Source organism: Rhipicephalus sanguineus, chromosome 1, assembly GCF_013339695.2.
Source record: "Rhipicephalus sanguineus isolate Rsan-2018 chromosome 1, BIME_Rsan_1.4, whole genome shotgun sequence".
In the NCBI taxonomy this organism is placed as follows: Eukaryota; Metazoa; Arthropoda; class Arachnida; order Ixodida; family Ixodidae; genus Rhipicephalus; species Rhipicephalus sanguineus.
The window spans coordinates 147,860,747-147,878,167 of NC_051176.1; the positions used below are offsets into that span (position 1 = coordinate 147,860,747).

A 17,421-nucleotide genomic window follows, 5' to 3' on the forward strand; every position below is an offset into this window, starting at 1 on the left:
AGGCAGCGCGCATAGAGTTGAAATGAAATCAGCACTGGCTCCCTCCTGTTTCGCTTACTCCGCACCTCGTATAGTTCGCTATGGTTAACTGAGGGGCGCGGCACGAACTCCGCCACGCGAGCGCGCTGCAGAAAAGGAACGGCCGCGGGTCTGTCGCCTGCGATCCGCTGTTATAAAGCGAAGATAGCTGGGGCGTAGCCAGAAATTTTTTTCGGGGGGGGGGGGGTGTTCAGCCATACTTTATGTATGTTCGTGCGTGCGTTTGTATGTGTGCGTGTATATATATACGCAAGCAAAACTAAAAAATTTCGGGGGGGGGTGGGGGTGGTTGAACACCCCCCCCCCCCCCCTTGGCTACGCCCCTGGAAGATAGGTAGCAAGAATTGTTATGGTATGTCTACTTTCTGTGGTTAGTTGGTGCGTCTACGTAATAGAAGTGTAAACCTTTATCGACATATTTAATAACGAGCTAAATTTCCCTCGGATTCGGATTCGTTACGCACTATCCTTTGAGTGAGTAGATGCTGTTGCAAATAATTGTTAACGAGGCTCAACTAGATCAAGTTCACGGACCGAATGAAAGTGAGAGAGGGGGAGCTTGAGCCAGAACACAAACTTGAGTTTCTTTTCTGCGTGAGAGAAATGCTGCGCGAGTGAAACAGAAAGAGTAACGATGAACAGACTGGTAGCTTGCTCAACGCTGAGGTATGATTGTAATCGGGGCACGACAGAGGGTCAGGTCAGATGAGGCAGCGTTTTGCGGAGAAACAAACGATCATGTCCGTGTGCAAACAGCCAAATTTTCTCTGCGTGTGTCGAGCTTTTCCATTTCGAATACCTATAAGGGTCATCGCTCACCCCTCTCGCGCTATCCCCGTACGGCACTCCGCATAAAGAGCGCCGTCAGAGTGTTGCACTGCCAAGAGCTATTTTGTCGCGACCATCGCCGCGGGCAGCCATGGTGACAAACATGCGCGGGCTGCGCGAATGAGCCGGCATTGGGCTCGGTCCACGCATGCACTCCTCCTCTTGGCGCGGATGATTAATGTACAAGAGAAGCTTCAGCGATAATGGTGGCGAGTTTTTCCTCCTCGGTAGAGTGGCCTCACGAACGACCACACTATATACGCATTCAACGTGTGTGCCGAGGACAACAGCGATCGTTGCTTGAGCTTTGTTATAACAAACACTCACGGCAGTGGAATCTTGGGCAACACCAATTAGTAGCGTTATAATTAGCCCCGCGACAGGGACGTAGCCATGCCCCCCCCCCCCCGAAAATTTTCAATTTTGCTTGCGTATATATACACACACACATACATACGCACGCACGAACATACATAAAGTATAGTTGACCCCCCCCCCCCCCCCCCGAAAAAAATTTCTGGCTACGCCCCTGCCCCGCGATGATCTATCCGAAGTGACGATTGCACAAGTGCGCAAGCCAGAGCACAGGAAAACCCTGCCGCCGTTGCAGAGTATATGTTAAAGGGAGCGACAACTGGCCAGAACGTGTGATTAGATCATGGTAGAAATGAAAAGACCGTGAAATACAGTGGCAGACTGCAGCATCCTTTTCGCGTTGTGAGGAGGATTTATATATTTAAATCGTGTTTAAAACTTAAAAGTAACAAAAAGCCAGTATGTCATGCAGTCTAGTGGAAGAGCCTTGAAGCTGGATTATGGAGTCGATCACTTTGCTGTACATAGTCACGTAGTCTGATCCTGTTATGCGCGCCATGATTAGACCTGGAAATTAGAGTTATATGTATATTGTTACCTATCCCTGCTCTATTCCCTGCTGCTTACAAAGTAAAAGAAGTTTCACGGTAAGAAGCGGCGCTGCCTTCGCAGTAGCCAGTGGAACATGTCGAGACGCAGCGCATGCGCGCGGAGTGCACGCATGCGTAGCAAACTGCCGCGTTCACTGTTTGCAGCATGTGCTGTCACTTGTGTATACGACTCGGCAGGCTTAGCGCTGTGAAGCTGGCTTGTTAGATTAGAATAGGGGGAAATAGCAGTAACCATGAGAAGAAAAAAAAATGATGGCGTGTAAGACGGAAATGTATCTCTGCAAATGCGCGTGGTAGCAGCTGGGTTTTTACTCCGTTTTCGCCCTCCATGCGTGCATGCTCTTTTATGTTGCTCTCTCGCTTTCTCTCGTTTGGTTGGAAGCGTCCGGCTTGAATTCTTGTATACGCTCCTGACATGGTTCCTTCGCATTAAGCAACTAACGTAGTTCCGTTGTATGAAATGGCATTCGTATAATACCGTTGCAGTCGGAACGTGCGCCCCCGCGTATAAGCGGTGATTCCCTAGAGAAATCGCGGATTCGAAATATCAGCGAGGGTCGTTTATAACCATGCATCAGTGCCTCGGCAGATCAATAGTTAAAGCGTGCAACGAAACCTTATCACACGCGTTGCGTCCAACGATAAACGGTCCCTTGCACTTTCTCCGCTTTTGCACGGAACTATCAGTCCGAGAAGGAGACAGCAGCGACCCTGCTCGTGCAGCAGCCTGCAGCGAGAGACTGCATGCGCCACTAGAACGCGGCACCTGCATGCAATGCCGCAGCCGGCGGTGGCCCGACGGAGCCGAAAACGATCCTCCTCGGCTAACGACGCATCACAACAGGCCTTGTTGCTTAACCGCGGCCCCTTATAACTCGTCAGGGCCTCGTCTAACGCGATTAGTGCCGGCGGCACGACGGCTGCAAACGAGGAATCGGGATATGTGTGCCAAGACCAGACGACGCGCCTACACGCGCAGGACGTCGTTGAGGGCGTATGCGCACTGTACAGCGTGTGTATACCGTACACGGAGCCACCAAATTGCGGCCGATGCCTATAGTTTCGTTTTATGACATTTTGTCGTTATGTGTGCTTTCTTTTGCGTACTTGGGTCTTTCGCCAGCTGATGTGCCAAGATGTCGGGGAAATATTTATGAGCGCCGCGCTCTAAATCAGTCAATAATAACACGCCTGTACAACAGCTAGCTTCAAAAAAGCGTAAGACCACGCCCCTTATGTTATATCTCCATCGACGTTTTTTCAAATAAATGTGAGAAAAGTGAAGTGAAGCTTTGAGTCGTGTTAAGGGCATTGCCTAAGATGAAAGGAACATTGCACTAGTTAGGTACAAGATATATATATATATATATATATATATATATATATATATATATATATATATATATATATATATATATATATATATATATATATATATATGCGTGTGCGTGTTTTCCTGACCACTTCCTTGTACCAGAGCCTATTCTCGGAAAACAAATTTAAAAAATAAAGAAGTTATGAAACATAGGGAATATATGAGCGCGGTATTTCTTTGTCCGCTAAGGCAAGTTGCGCATTTCTGGCCATTGACGTCTATTTCAGAAAGGTTTGACCCATTCTTTGCTGTTCTTGTGATTGATAATAAATAGTGAATTTAAATTGAATCGCTTTGATTACTCAAAGAGCTGGGCACTGATTATTTGCCTGATATCAAAAAAGCATAACTAATTAAGATAAGTTCCCTAATTAACATTCTAACTAAACAGTTTACGGCACATCTGTAATTTACGAATTGTAACCGGTGAGTTTTCAAGCGATATCCACTTGAAACGAAGTCTGAGGATAACACAAGTTCTGTTCGTATATGCTACGGCATTCTAGCGGTAAGATGTGCCACTATTAGGATTTTTTTTAATGGTGATGTGGTTTGTCAATTCGTCGGTTACGCTCGTTATTTCTAAAAGGAGTGAGATCGAGCTGCCTTCTACATGCGATGTTTGAAATTTTTATTCAGCCTAAAAAGAAACGCCCGGTATACGGTCAGGCGATGACTACCATTTCAGCCTCAGTCTCCACGGTTGTCTAAATGATTGATTGACTATAGAGATTTGCATCACAGATTTGTATCGCAACGCGGCCGACCTCCTTAATACCGTCTGGTCATCGACAGCGTTTACATGCAGGATGGTAAGGGGCACACAAATTAGGCACCTGATAGATCTTTCTGAACGGTCTTCAGATTTGCAGTTTTCTGCATTGTCTTCGGTGGCAGTGCTGCCAGCAGACGCAGGCATTAACTTCATTGGACGATCTGGGGCTGTGTCGAGAGGGCTGTCGATTTAATCTTATTCGAGTCTTATACGGCGATGAAAGTTCTAAAGTTATTTGCATACGATACGAAAACTACACTGAGGCAAGCACTTACTCGCTGAACCCTAAGACGATATGCCTAATTTTGCTAATGTGGCCTTCACTTTACGTATTAATAGTTTTTTTTTTCTTAATGGCCATTGACTTATTCATTAAGTAGTCGGTAGATTACTCGACCAGTTTCCTTATACTGTTGAACGCACACGCTGCTATGGGTGCTTGTTGACGAAGCTTCGCTAATGAAAAAGAGTTTTTGCGTTCTCTGCAGCGTGTATATACGGTGTCTGTTGAATTATCGAGGTGGATCGCTACGACTAGCCTGCGACCTCGCGTTCGTCTCTGAAACAGTCTTGCCGTCTCTGAAACAGCCTTTCCGGAGATGTATTATAAAACGATCCTCGATTCGAAGCTCTTCCTTCGCTTCACTGAGTTGAGCACAGCGCAGGCCCTCGACTGCAAAGAATGGTATGCAGACTTCTCAAGAACTGCCGTGCTGAATATGTGAAGAGCAAGGAGCAGCTCTGTTGAGGGGCGGAGCTTTCCCATCGGCTTTCGTAAAGTGAAGGTGAAATGTTGAGTGGAGGAACTTTCTACACTCGCGCCTAAAGTTTGGCTGCTGCTCTGCTGCACAAAACGGGAGTCTTCGCTCACGTATTGTAAGCCTTTGACGCCACGCACAGACTAGTATTTCCCAATGTCAAAGTCAAGTCTTGTTTCAGTATTACATAGAATACTCTCACTATGAACTAATTCTAATAGTTTTCGAACGATATGCTTGGCGCCATTTTGATTCGCACATAATGTGCATTCAGTAAATGTAGCGTATATTAACACCAAGCAACGTGGTTTGACTTGAATACTAACATCAAAGTTGAAAGTTCTCTCTTCATGTCTCTTTATGCATGTATATCTCTCTCTGTGTGTTTTATGCACGTAGTGATAAATGTGCGGATGGATCAATCATATTTGCCCTTTGCGACCTTTACGATGAATAATGTATAAGCTATGGGGATTAGGTTAAGTTTGTGTCACCTTATGGAATAAGCAACGACGTCAAAGTAGGTTATTATTGCCCAATGCTCTCCGCGGTTCTTTTTGAGAAACACAGCAGTATTTAGTAGGCGTTGCACACAAAAGAAAGGAGCAAGTCTTGGGACCTCCAGCACTATGGTTTCCTTTGCGACCATATTTTGAGAAGTTTCTTGCAATTGCACGCAGCAGCTCCCGCTCACAAAAGCCCAATCACGGGACGCACCAAAGCAGTGTGCGCGCTCCCACTTCCCAAAAGACGTGTGTGCATATATATATATATATATATATATATATATATATATATATATATATATATATATATATTTTCGCACCCCCTGTTTCACGCTCTCGTTGCAAGAAGCAATAACACCAAACACATCCGTCTGCATGGAGCGCGCACGCCCGTTTATCTGCTGCGCATCGCGAAAGGGTAGAACGAGCGCTACACAGATGCAAGGCCTCGGCGACAAGAGCTGTTTTTCCTCGTTTATATAGAAGCCAGCCGGGATTTCCGCACAACTACGAGACTATACACCAGACCGGGCACGTGCGCATCGCTGCTGTGCTTTGTGATTTTCCGGTCTTTCTTTATTTTTCTGATAGCAGGCGGAGACGTCTCCGAGGAAATGACCGGTCGATGGAAAAGTCGAAGAAAGAAAGAAAGAAAGAAAGAAAGAAAGAAAGAAAGAAAGAAAGAAAGAAAGAAAGAAAGAAAGAAAGAAAGAAAGAAAGAAAGAAAGAAAGAAGAGAAAAAAACAAAGAAAGAAGAGAAAAAAAGTTGTAATACACGTATGCTATCCGCCGAAAGACCGTCGTGGAGTTGTCTGTGAGAAGTGCGTTCAAACCTGTGTGTGAGTGTGTCGTGACGATGGCAGTGCATAGGGGAGAGGACTACCTCCTCTCATCGTAGGCGTCAAGGTTGCCGAACCGCGGGCGTGATCGGCATTGCATCTGTTTGAAGAAACAACCTCGTTGGGCTGTTTGTAATGCGCATGACTGCATATACGTAGGTGACAGCAGGCCGCGATTCATTTTACTGCGAATGACGTGCGACGCGGTTTTTACCGGTTCCTGTCGCGAGCTCTTTTCATTCGTTCGCTAGTAGCTGCCTGGCTGGCCTCTGCGTTCTCGCGGCGATCCCCTTCGAATTGACGACACTGGCGCGAAAATTGTGCAACTCTTGAACCACAAGCTTTTATTCGTGGGATTTCACGTCCCATAGGATGATACGAGGGTTCTGACTGACACTATACAGTGGAGAGTGCTCCGGACTAAGGGTGACTGTCTGTGGTTATCTCACGTACATTTCAACGCTCTGTACACGAATCACGACCTCGCAACATGTTTAGGACACGCTGATATTCGGCGGTCCTACGTTCAGCGTTCAATAGGTGGCCACGAATAACCTGACACCTTCTTCGTGGAAACAGTAAGTGCATCCAAGTACCGCATTACGTGTTCGCGCCAAGTGAGGCAGCCTGTACGCGACGAAACCCGGGGACCTACTCCTGTTCTCTTTCTTAAATTTCACGTCTACACAATGGTTTGCAACGCGGCATGGACCTTGTACCAAATATGAGCCGTACCTGTAAGTCACTGGCCCATTCTTGACGGTGGAATTCGTACAGTCGCAGACATATGTAAGAAGATATGCAAATCAGAATAAAATAGGGCTGTGAACTATCCGAAGGAGTGAACCGAATACTGAGCATCGAAGCGTCATTCCGCTGAGCCACCGTAGTTCGTTTTGTACGTAGATTGTATACACGGATGAGGGGGATCTGTTGAACTTCTGGGCGCAATATAAGCTGTGGTCATGAGGACTTCCATTCAAGTAACCTCTCACGAAAACCTGCTTAAACATGTGTGAGTGACGTGTAACTAGTGTATACCATGACCAGACGCAGCAAAGACGTGACAGCATGATTTCCACCTTGCGCTCTGTGAAAGACATAGCTTATAGCCAACTTTTAGCTCCAAAAGCAATGAAACACAGAGTCCTGCGGCCTAGGCACACTCTCGGCCAGCATAAATGACCACACTATCCAGCTTGCCAGTCTTCCCCGGCGCTATGTTTCTCCCTGTCAGGAAGATCCATCCTTCCATGTCTGTCGACAGAATCCTTCTAGCTCCCTCGCCAGCATAACTCTACAACGGTCCTCGCTGCCATTCGCGGCGCCACTCTTGTTACGCACCTGTCCAAGGCAGCTACGCTGCGTCGAGTGCCAGCCGAGCGGGGGAGAGCCGCGCCAAGGCCGCCTGGTTCCTCCGCCGGTGCAAGGGCGCCGCGACCGCGATAAGGACAACACGCGCGCGCCCATCTAACGAAACGCAACCCGCTCGCTCAGCTGTTTGGTCGCCGCCGCGTATTGTGAACGCGTCCAGGCGACGCGCGCGTGTGGCCCGGGAACTCCTGGACTGAGGAGTCGGGCGGCGTTGGACGACGACTCTCACTTTCCTCCAAGTGGGGACGACCCGGACGAGGAATAATAGTGGGGAGAAGGCCGGAGAGGAGGGGAAGCGCGAAGGAGGGAGGACAGAGACTGCGGCGGCCGCCTTGGTCGCGGCCAGTTATTTCTCGGAAGCCGAGCAACGCGAACGGTGCGCGCAGCGGCCGAAACGTCGGCGCACTCGTTCTCCTGCATCGGCCCAGAGGAGCACATACATCCGAGAGCTGGCCCGCCGACGCCTTCTTCGCCCTGACTGCCCGCTTCTCCACCGCGCAGCCCGACACGAGTGGGCGCACCCACGTCGACGACTTTGCCGTCGGTAGAAGCGACTGCTGACGCTACTCCCGATCGGCAGCGTATCAACTGCGGCGTCTTCTTCCACAAGCTTCTATAGTGCGCCACACTGGACGGCGGCTGTCCCGCTCTCCAGATAGCTTGTGCGGTGGAGCCCAACTTCGGCCGGTGAGTGTGCGCGCGCGCTGTCGCGGCATGCATGACGGCAGCGCATATTGTAGTCCATAGAACGGGCTACATGCCCCAGCTGTATTTGGCGTCTCATAGCATGTAAAACGGAAGAGTGGTAGAAACGACTTCTCGAAAAGGTAAATCACATGATTTTGGAAGTTCCTTAAGATGTGGTTTTCGTTTCAAGTTGTACACGTGCGGGACTTGCATCTAGCGCGTCGCCGCCGTGTTTTCACCAGCGGTTTTCACCAACGGATGCTCGCGATCTGCAACGCTTCAGCCGGTGATCAGCAAAAGAAAGTACGTTGATCGTAATCGTATGAACATTGCGAATGCGTTCATGGCTGCTTACGGGGTGACACCTGGATAGATTTAGCCTCTCACAAAAAACACTCGCACTTTCGTAAGCGTGTTCTACTTCACTGGGATACCTTCAAGTAATGTGGCGCGTCCAGGATCGTAGCATCGTGGTGCTACGATCCTGGACTGCGCAGTCATCCTGGAGTCTCGGGGTGCCCTTGTTATAGCGACGGCTAGTCTGCGACATGTTTTAATCCGTGGTTATTATTGGAGGGGTTATTACTGGAGGTTTTATTGCAACCCAGCATTACTTTGATCGGCTTAACCTCGCTTCCGTGGCTTTATCTTTGGGACTATCGAATACACCCCCCCCCCTCTCTCTCTCTTCCCTTCTTTTTGAGCTTTTGCCGGTGTCTATGAATCGTTCCAACTGAACAGCAACAATTATGGTGCTAACGTGTCGTTATTTGCGAGACTGGCGATTGACCTGAGGAAATGTGGTTCTATTGTTTTTAAAGTGAGAACAAAACGCTACTCCAGCGTATTCTTTACGCGAGCGTCAACTGTGTCACCGGTTGCCTTTCCGGAGAACAAAGCTGCCGCTCTACACGGGCGGCGCTTGTATTACACACGCGGCTCAAGACGAAGAACCGTGCATTGTCTGCAAATGCAGACAATTTCTCGAGCGCTCGACGGAAAGAGGGGAAAAAAATCAAGATCCTGCTCTTTCTTTCGGTTTCAACGATGGAGAAAGCTGCAATTGCCTCGTCGGCTGTCCGGAAGCAGCTAAGAAAAAAAAAATGCGCCGTCAGGGAACACAGAAGCCGAGTGCCGTACGGCCCGCTGCCCATGCCGCACTTATTCCGTATTTTTCTCTCCGCTCATACGCTGCATGCCGCGTTGCGGATACTGTGCCTCGAACAGTGATCGACGACCATTCTGTAAGCTGCCGTGCCGTCATTTGTATCTGCTTCAAAGAAGAAAAAAACTGCCTTCTTTCGCTTTCATTTCCTTTTGTCTCTGCGCGTGTATATACACAGACTGGAAAAGCGCAGCCTCCCATACACAGAGCAGGAGGAGCGCGTGTGTTTGTGCATGTGTGCATGTGTGTCCGCGATGTTGTCGTTCCTGGCGCCGCGTATGATGCATGCGGTTGTTGATGATGATGGTCGGCGACCGGTTGTGTAATTGCGTCTCGCGCGCAGATTGTTTTCCCGAGAGACCGAGCGGCCGGGGCCTGGTACGGGCGGGTGTCCGTTTTCGCTCTGCGCGGTCCTCTTCACTTTCTCCGGCACCAGCGGCGTTTAATACGGAGATCCTGTTGGCAAGCGATCAAAACGAGCCTCTATGGCTCTTCTTCCTCTGTTCGTACCAGCTGGGACGGGACCGCCCGTTCGCGACCATCGCTGAGTGCAAAGGTGCTTGCGAAGCACCTGGGAAGAGGTAGTGAGAGTGGTAATAAAGAAAACGAAATGAAAACATGGCCCTTTGGCTTGATTAGGTGCACGCAGTGTGCATAGTTACGTCATTTGAGGCGCGACTGCGATGGCGATGAGTGTGCAACACTGAGCTTAATGGGTATATACGAGAGAAACGTGAAGACGCCCTTTTATTTTCATTTTCCTCGTTGTGCGACCCGCCTGCGTGGTCAGAAAAAAAAAAAGCACACAAAGTTGTCTGAAGGTCGTGCCAGCCACTATGAGGATACATTTGAGGCATCGTAGAGGAGGCTGTTCAGGTGAATCCCGGGGCCCTTCCTTCCCTTGTTTTATTCTTGTTTTTTTTTCTTGTTTTTTTTTTCTCGTCTTAATTGACGCGGTATCGCGACTGCAGCTGTATATTTAGTTCCCAGAAGCGCTCAGGCGAATGCATGCACTGGTGCGATTCGCTCTTTCGTCGAAACGCTGCTGCTGCTGCTGCTGCTGCTGTTTGAACAAAAATCGCTAGCCCGTGATTGCTTCGAGGTATATTTTATCACTGCATATAAAGACGGGTCCTATTATTTACATCCGCGCGATAATACACGCACATTACAGGGAGAGAAAAAAAAGAAAGGTCAAGTAAGTCACGTTTGATACGTGTTTTATGCGTTCAGTTGGACAGGCGATGAACGAATGGAAAACGGCAACACCCTCAGCGCGCCAAAGGCGGCAGCCCTGTGATCGCACAACCTGTCTCTCGCGTTGCGTTGTTCGTGCTTACAAAGTTAGTGGTAGAGATAGGCGGAAGTAATGTCCCAAACGCGTAAAATTCTGCATTCTGACGTTAAACTTCACATTTTAAATGTAAAAATCGGCAGCTAAAGTGGGTGGAGGCTGTCGATTTGCTATATGTGTACCACGCACCAAAAGCGCAGTGTTCCCATTCAGGTCGGCCTTCAAGAAAAAGTGTGTGTAATCTAAATAAGCAAATATTTGCAGTAGCTTACAAAAGCCGTATCTACCAGCGTGGGACACTGACTGTGTTCCGTGCACGTTTAGCGCGTTTTCGTTCGGGCAGTTCTTCTTCTGTTTTAATGTGCAAAAAACTCGACCGTGCTGCTCCTCGCTCGCGTGTGTGATTATCTCTCCATATATTTCGACTGGGAAAACAATGCCATCGGCTAATTGAAGCGCTTAACCAATCGGTCCCGATGCGAGAGGCGTGTGTCTCGAAAGGAACAAACGCCGCGGTAGGGGAGCAGCGGCGGACCGCCCGCGATGCGTCCGCTCTTGAGTATTGTCCGCACGGGGGGAAAGGGGGGGGGGGTGCATTGTTTGGATAAGGAACGCATTAAGTGCTCTAATGACCGCCACTTGGCGCGCTGCCACCGACCGGCCCATATCATTCGGCGGCCATCGGTAATTGATTTGTCTCCGTGTCGTTCGTCTTCATTTCGGCCGCAATGCGGGGTGCACGCGGCGAGTGCTAATGAAAGGCCCGTCAGATGCGCCCGATCGGACGCCACGGCGGCGCCCGTTCTCTCGCTTCTGTTTTGGTTTGAGCGAAGACCCCGCACGCGCGCCCTTTCGTTCCACGCGAGATGTCCTCGCAAATACGCGAACGTGATGGGCAATTCACATGAGTACGGAACGGGGACTTCTATCCCTCCTTCGAATGCAAAAACAAACAAGCAGCAAGTTTGTAGGAATTGTCTACCACAAGCAACATTGGGCAGTTTTAGAATAGAGTACGCAAAGATAGCGTTCGTTGCGTACGTAGCTATTTCTGTCCCTTAATGTGCGTACCCAATGAGGATAGCGTACGAGGAATGCGCAGTTGTGACAAACGCTAACGCAAAGCTTTGCGTACCCTATTCTAAAGCTGCCTATTAAGAGAGATGGGTAACGGCGCGTGAGTTACTTGCGGATCTTAGTAAGACGCTTAGTAAGCGAGAAAACGTGCAAAAACAAAATGTGGGTGGCGACGCCACCTTGAAGTTGCCGCACCATTCGCCTTGACGTCACATGTTTTTACGGCGCCTACTAGGAATTACGTAGTTCCTAATCGGTAGAAATGAAGCACATTGTCCTCTGAGGGGACCATAGACTTAATGTGCCAAGTTCGGGGTAATTTTGTTGAGCCAATGGCGCCAAAATACGATAAATACACTTTGAAATCCGGGACGTCACGCGGGGAGATTTGGGCGCGAAATTTAAAAATGTAACTTCGAACTTGATTTTCTCCGCTTCTATTAATAAACCTATGATGGCGAGATTAATGACATTAAGAGTTCTCAGAGCACAATTCATCGATATAGGCCGATTCATTGTTTCTCTTTAGTGTCCCTTTAAGGTATAGGATAGCGCCATTGCAGTACAGACAATTGCGGTTCATGTACTCCAGCAGCATTTGCATTCGCGGCAAATGTGCTCGGAGCTCAACGTCCGCCGGCTTCACATTAAACAACATTTGCTTGTGCTGAGCATAAATCATTTGTTTTGTTTCCTATTGGTTTAACTTATAACCGCGGTTCGTAAAGGTGTACGCCATCGTGAACACTTTTAGCGTGATTGTACTACATGCGGTAAGCGGTAACGTGTGAGGCCTTAGGGAATGAAAGCGGTAATATATATATATATATATATATATATATATATATATATATATATATATATATATATATATATATATATATATATATATATATATATATATATATATATATATATATATATATATATATATATATATATATATATAGCACTTCGCGTGCAAGAGCCACAGCCTGCATTCACTGCCGTCTATTTCACTAGTTCTGTATAGTGGTGCCAGCCCATTGTCTTAAGCGCAGACCCGTTCCTAGCGCCGAGATAACGAGTCGGACCTTCACGCAAGGACAGCCCTTGCAGTCGCCCACACAGCCCGAGACAGCGCTCTGTGCAGTTACGTGACGCGCATTCGCTGCCGTATATACGCATCCGTGGTTGTGCAGGTGTGGTTTGAGCGGTACCAGATCGTGAGCACGAAAACAGAGAAAGGACGCGGTGAATACTACACGTCAATTACTAAACGATCTTTTGTTGGGCACCGAAGACAAGGTCTCAGGGAACAAGCAAACAGACAAAAAAAAACTGTAACTTTTTAAGGCACCATCAGAATCGCGATCAGTAGCACGAACGTTCGTTTCTTAATGAAGCGGAAGTTGCTTTCTGAGCAATTTGAACCAGTCCGTGTCTTCGTTTTCTTTCTCTCCTTAATTGACGCAAGGTTTTCTTCGCCAGGAAGGCAGCACCGCCTCAAGGATGCGTACGCTGGAAACACATGGTCGCGCTAATTAAGGGTGGATGACGGGCACACGTAAGCACGTTTGACGAACACTTAGTATGTTCACGAACCCTGCACTGTCCTTTCAAGGACTGCCTCATTTCGACGGGCTCGCTATTAGCACTTCGCTATTATTTTTAATATAGTGTGCATACTACTCACTTCAATCATGCACCACTTCAGTGTACCGTGGCGGCTCTGTGCGCGATTGGTCGTGCTGGAGAGGCCACGTTTACTACTTTCAATCACAGTCTTTGTAGGCTCGCGCATGCAGCCCTTCGTCTTGGCATGTATACGTGCCCCTTTTGAATGTCGCATGCCCGTGCATAAACGCATGGTTGGACTCGCATTGACGATGCGCAGTGTCCCTACATGCTCCGAAGCAGTGGCGCATATGCAAGGCGTCTATGTACGAGGCAAAGCGTGTCGCCCGACAAAGGGCTCTGGGCGCCGTCGTGAAGCGAGAGACTCACAAAGGGCGGACACGTCCTGTCTGCGAACTATACAGACGCAACGGCGGCGTCTGATGAGCACAGGTCACGCATTTCGCTCTCCTGCGCGCAGGTATTTTGAAGGGTCAATTCAAAATTGGGTTGGCTTTCCTGCATAGCGGCGACGCCCGTTCAGTGCAGGGGGGGGGGGAGTAATTACGAGCCCTTGGTTATAGCCTTCACTAAACTCCCATCTGCGCATATACATTTTCGCGAAAGAAGGAGGGATCGCAGGCAAATCACTTTGCTGTTCATAAAACGGGTTTGCGCACAAAATCACCCTCCGACGTCTGCCGGAGGTTTGGTCGACTCGGGTTAATACGACAGTTCAGCAACACAGTGGTGGATCTGATGTTCTGAAAAATGATCTGCTCCCTCGCGAGGCTTTGAAATTTCAGCGACCCGCTGTGAGAGGAAATAGGCCGGACAGTCTATATATAGTCGCGATTTATGTCGTATCGTCGCTATTTGGTCGCCATTGGTCAAACTGACCGCACATTGTATGTAAAACGCGTTGTCAAGGTCACATTTACACTGAGAGTTACCGCGTAACGAAGCACGATTTCGATGTTACCAACGAAATAAGTAGAGCGAGAAGAACTGTAACAACAATACCCGCATGCTGCCCGCCTTGAGAGCTTTGCAAGCTTGAGACGTTTGTCCTGTTCTGCGACTGCAAACGGCACAACCTTGCAGAAAATTCCACGAGTGCGTATCCCACCTCGCGGTCATCACGTGGCTTTGAAGTTGCTAAATTTTATTATTCCCGCAATTAGGCGGACAGAATCGCCTCCGCAAACAGTCAAGCTGTATCGTTAGTCACCTGAATGTATCCCCGTTACACACCGCACGCACGCGCGCTCCTCCTCCAGCTGAGGAACTGTGCCCGGCGTATGGCATATGTGCCGTATTCTTCAAGTGCGTCGTCTGAGCAGAACGCGTACAAGTGGCCGGCGGTCCAGTAGCAGCTCCTTCCTCGTACATAATGGCTCATTGTCCGGCCGGCCTCAACGGCGACTTCCGTTTCACGCCCGCCTGCGCATGCCGCGTGTATGCCATACCGTCGTATGAGGGGACTATTTATATCGCCATCGACCGCTGCGAGGCGGTGTTGGACAGGGCGTTCAGGTCCTGACTTCGATTTCCGGTCGTACCAATTGCATTTCTATTGGGACAAAATCGACCTAATGGGAATGGTTCGAACTGGGACGTGATGCAAAGAAAAAAAAAGTTAAGGAACAGGCCCTGCGACCCTATATAGTCAGCAAGTGCGCTAAGCAGCGAGGCCTGATCACGATCACGCGTGGCTGCCTGTTCCGCATCGCTCCTGGTCCTGTTGTGTCTCTGGCACAGCCAGTATGAGCATGCATGGTTTCACGCAGTTATGCTGGACAAGCTCCAGCCTTCTTGGTGCAATGCGACGGCCTCGGATCTTCGTCCAGGAACGTTAGTGTGGGAGTATGCTCCTTGTGGGCATATTGTGTGCTTACGCCACGCCGCATACTTCTCTGACTATAGTATAAATATATAGACTCACAACTGCGCTTCTGCTCTATATATAGCACTCTACGTGACAGCCCACGTGATCTGTCATGCCACGTCTGCCGCTGCGCCTGCCTCCGCACCTTTGCCTCTATACTTCGTGCCGCGTCGCGGCACCCGTGTCGCCTGCGCTTTGGTAACTACCTCTCGTTTAAACGTCCATTCCAAGCACAATTAGACGCATACCGATTGCCCTGCCTAACCTCTATGTACATCTCTCATTCCTCCATCGTGCAGGCATCATCAGCTGTTTATCTGCTCCCTAGATATTACAGATATATATAGCCAAGGTCCGAGGGTGCTGAAGTTTTTGGTTTGGAATTTGAGGGCCGCATATTTGCGACTTATGAGCTGCATATATGGTACTGGCAGATAATATATGGTACTGGTAGATAGTAATAAATTTATTAGCTCTATACTTCTGCCAAGAGACACGTGATTTGAATTTTTATTTCCTAGACAGGGAGCTCGTTGGAAAAATACAGCACACAAGGTCGGAGATGTGCACCAGCGTGCGTATCAAACCGCACACTGCGTTAGCGCGCCTTCGCAAACACGCGTTCGTTCGACGACTTTTCGCCCTTCTTTCTCATTTCTCAAAGTTAGACCTCAAGTCGCTCATTTATGCGCGTGTACGTGTTACTGAATATACCAAGGCGCTCAACTTATATGGTCGGAAAGTTACGTCACTAATATAATGACGAGCGGTGGAGCTGCGAGTGGCTTCGCGAGTGGCCAGTCCGGAGAGAAACATTTCTGCACTCAATGTCTTTATGTCATTTGTGTCCTTATAAGGGTGAGTATACAGTATGGTGAGTATATTCACCATACTGTATACTGTGTGCCACGGGATATAAACATCACGCATCTATACAAATACTAACTACAGAGAAACCTCGGTGATACGAATTTCGCGGGGTTACCAAAAATATTCGTATCATCCGAAATTCGTATCACCAGAAAACATGGAAAATTATTATGCGACAAAAAAAAAAGTTGGATACGTCTTGATTCAGTGTTTCTCAGGGCCGCAGCGACGTCATGAACAGCTCTGAGTGATTGCCAGTAAAGTTTTTAAAAGACAACGATCATACTTGTACTCATATATAAGGTACATGCGCGCGTGTGTAATTAATGAACCGGATGTGTTGTGCCCCGTAACCGCTGGTAGCCCCTTCCTAATCTTACTACGCTTGCTTTTATGCATGACACCAAAGTACTGCGGCGAAAGTGACTTGAGGAGCGCTTTGCATACGATCGATGGAAGCCAAGCTCCTTCGCCAAGGCCGTCCGCTTCGTCTCTTGGGGTCTTCGTCCACCTTTAATGGGACTGCACGGTGGACCCGCAGCCCAACTTTCAGTTTTGTTTCATATAACGTCTGATTGCGGGGGAATGGCTTGCATCGAGGTGGCAGGCACGTGTTAACACAGTACAAAGACGCTGCTGCCTCAAGCACAGGAGCACGCGTCAACACGTCGAAAAAAAAAAGCGCGACGTCAACGTCATCTGTAACCTAAATGCGAAGGCGCCTAAAGGCCTCCAATATTCGCGCGCACTATCTCGGAGGCAACGACGCACCGTTGATGGTTGCGCAGCGCGCATGCCCGCGACCGCCCGTCACTGCTGCGTCTTCCGCGACAGCGCGGGCCGCACCTGTTCGTACCTGTGCGCTAGCGTACGTTCGTATCAAACGTCGCGGGTGAAAATCGGTTCGCAACAATCGTACTCGAATACATTGCAGGCTAATGGGCCTTGGCCGGGACCACAGAAAAATTCGTATCACCCCGAAATTCGTACGAGCCGTGATCGTATCACCGAGGTTTTAGTGTATGTTGTAATTCAAATCTCGCACTAATCTCAAGTACCATATTACACCGACTGCATAGTACCCCATGTGTCCGTGTGGTTTATCGCGGTGCTCATCAAGGTCGTGCGTCTGCAGCATAGTGTAGTCCGTTCCGCTGTGCAGGTGGACAGCGTCCATACTTAGGGACATTGTCATATGCTCACGCCTCGCAATACGTCGCACGTTCCGCACCTGCAGCGTATACACAGGTGCGCATATAGAACGTCTCTGCGCGCGCGCGCATTCACTCCTGCGCTTCGCGGCCTCGGCGGCAAATAAACTGCCCCAGTGCCTCGAGCGGTTCTTGTACGGGCATCGCGGCGCGTCTTCCCTGTGCCTGGAGCGAACGGCAGCGTGGGGCAGAATACAAAATGGTTGCCGGGCG

At 49.0% G+C, this 17,421-nt stretch overlaps 1 protein-coding gene across 2 annotated transcripts in view; it reads left to right on the plus strand.

Moving 5' to 3' along the window:
• LOC119399963 (Ig-like and fibronectin type-III domain-containing protein 1) overlaps positions 1-17,421 on the plus strand; it is a 228,288-nt gene that overhangs the window by 130,351 nt on the left and 80,516 nt on the right. Inside the window, exon 1 of one of the 2 annotated variants that reach the window (XM_049417019.1) lies at positions 7,594-8,107. The exons of the other annotated variant lie outside the window; for it this stretch is intronic. The gene's annotated coding sequence lies outside the window, so the exon portion shown is untranslated. Of the gene's footprint in view, positions 1-7,593; positions 8,108-17,421 lie in introns of those variants that run through there. 2 annotated transcript variants of the gene reach the window in all.